General features: G+C 32.5%; 1 protein-coding gene across 1 annotated transcript in view; it reads left to right on the top strand.

The window, feature by feature from the left end:
• Positions 1–2,242, top strand: part of LOC117177185 (synaptotagmin-7) — an 858,402-nt gene that overhangs the window by 31,422 nt on the left and 824,738 nt on the right. The window lies entirely within an intron of this gene.

Below are 2,242 nucleotides of genomic sequence, written 5' to 3'. Positions count from 1 at the left end.
ATTTAAAATATAATATTATGCATATTATTGAACAAGAATAAATTAATCAAACAATATTTTATTAGAAACTACTTTTAGTCATTTTCGTCACTCTCTTCAGTTCCTTCGGCATCTGGATTCTGGGTTTGTACTTTTAAAAAATATGATTCGAAAAATTCTTTTCCTTTAGCGCTTAAATACTGGAAGAGATTTTTTACATCCATTATCTTGGCAGCTTTTAATACAATTCGGGGCGGAGAACTTTTCGAAAGATTTTCTAGTTTAAGCGTAGGTTTAAAGAAAAAAGTGGTTGGATTTTGCAACTCATAGTTGTCAAAAACATCCACTTTTCCATCAGGAAAAACATGCAAAACGAGCGCTTTGCTGATTTGGAAATTTTTTGGCTTTCGCATTTTGCCTTTGAAACATTTTTCAAAATCCTGCAGAAGATCTTTACACTTCTCGACCATTGTCAATAAAGGTGAACGTGCATTGCAAATCATTTCTACATATTCAGCTTCAGTTTCAATTCGTTCTAATTTTTTCAGCTTTTGCGAATATGTGCCAAAATTCCTATCGCACTGGCAATAGGAATGACCTCGAACTGAAAACACATATTTAATCTCGCTTTGCAAATAAATGGACAATAAAACCAACAAATGAAACACTGTGTAGTTTTTATTTTGTCTCGGACAATGATTTTATTATGTCCCGGATTTGATAAAACTGCAAACAGAGTTAGCACCCTTCTTTACAATTTCCTCAAGAATAGGGAACATGTAACTCTGGTTCGTAGTATGTACATGTACGTTAAATAGAAAAAGCCATGCTGAACGTAGTTAAAACTGCGCGGACACGGGTATTTTTGGTAGTGGCAAATTCTGTGCAAAATCAAATTCACAGCATAGACTATTATTTTCAGAGAGTATTTGCTTTTTTAACTTCAAATAAATTTCATAATTGTTTTTGTGATTAATTACTTCTTCGTTTACCTCTCCATTTGTCTCGTTTTTGCAGCAAGTATTGCACACGTCAGTTCTAGGTAATTTAAAACTGAAGTCAACATTTCGGTTAAAATACTTAAAATAAACGGTTTGACTCATTGTCAATTTAGCTCCCGTTTTTTCTTTATAATATTTTCCGAATAATTTGTAAAGTTCTACAAGATTTAATGAAGGATTATCAAAATATTTTAAGTTGGTAGAATTTCGTTTGTCATGTGAACTGTGATGTAGAATTGATTCGCAATGCTCTTCAGTCTTTTTTTTTTAATTTTCTGTTAATTTAAGAGAACTTTCGCGTACTCCACCTGCCAAATTTTTTAAAGGCTGTTTTTTCATCTGCATTCGTTTGGATTGGATCCTTGCATTTTAACAATCCTCTGAGAAACACATTTTGTTCATTATAGTTCCCGAGATTCCAAAAATTTGTATGTACTTTTTCTTGTTGCACATTTGAAAACTTTTGGTAACATTTTTCTCCACAGCAGGATTCAATAGGTTTGAAAGATCTCTCTGGGATTAGAATGTCTTTAGCAATACCGTCTTTTTAGTTTTAGACTTTGTAATGTATTCTTTTCCCTAAAGAAATAACAAATAATGCTATTAACTTCGTCATTAGAAATTTCAATCGTACTTGATTTCTGGAACATTTTTTCATATTTTTAATCCACAAATCTTCATTTCTAGTTCTTTTTCTAGCTTGTTTCATTTTAATATCTTTTTCTTTTTAATTAATATTCTCAAAAATATTTCAATAATCTCAACAAAAAAAAATGCTTTTCCAACTATTATAAGAAACAGTCACTTCGCCGATTCTATGCTTTATTTGTAGAATTTCATAGAAGATGACAAAAAAAGTTACTGTTGTGCATTTGTTTTGGTAAGATTGACTTGACCTTCACGCCGTTCGCTGCAGCGCGTACGTAGCCGGCCAGGCACGTTTTTGGGCAGCGTCAAGATTACCGCTTGGATTTTAAAACATTCATAATTTTTGAACTATTAATCCAATTGATCTAAAACTTTCCAGAAAACTTCTTTGAACCTTAATGAACAACTTTCTCACCGAAAGCTTTCCGTAGCTTAAAATTCGTTCGCTAAACGAGGCGCTTGAAGGTTAAAATTCATGATTTTTGCATTGCCTAAAAAAAAATTAATAACTTTTTTTTTATTACGAGGGTAGTTCAATAAGTCCTTAGAATGACCAACAGATGGCGCGCGAATCGCTCCAAATCATCTGTTTTCAGTCAGCACCACTCCCGACT

Source organism: Belonocnema kinseyi, chromosome 7 (assembly GCF_010883055.1).
Source record: "Belonocnema kinseyi isolate 2016_QV_RU_SX_M_011 chromosome 7, B_treatae_v1, whole genome shotgun sequence".
Lineage (NCBI taxonomy): Eukaryota > Metazoa > Arthropoda > Insecta > Hymenoptera > Cynipidae > Belonocnema > Belonocnema kinseyi.
Note: the sequence above shows the minus strand (reverse complement) of the source record. Positions and strands in the feature narration are given on the sequence as shown.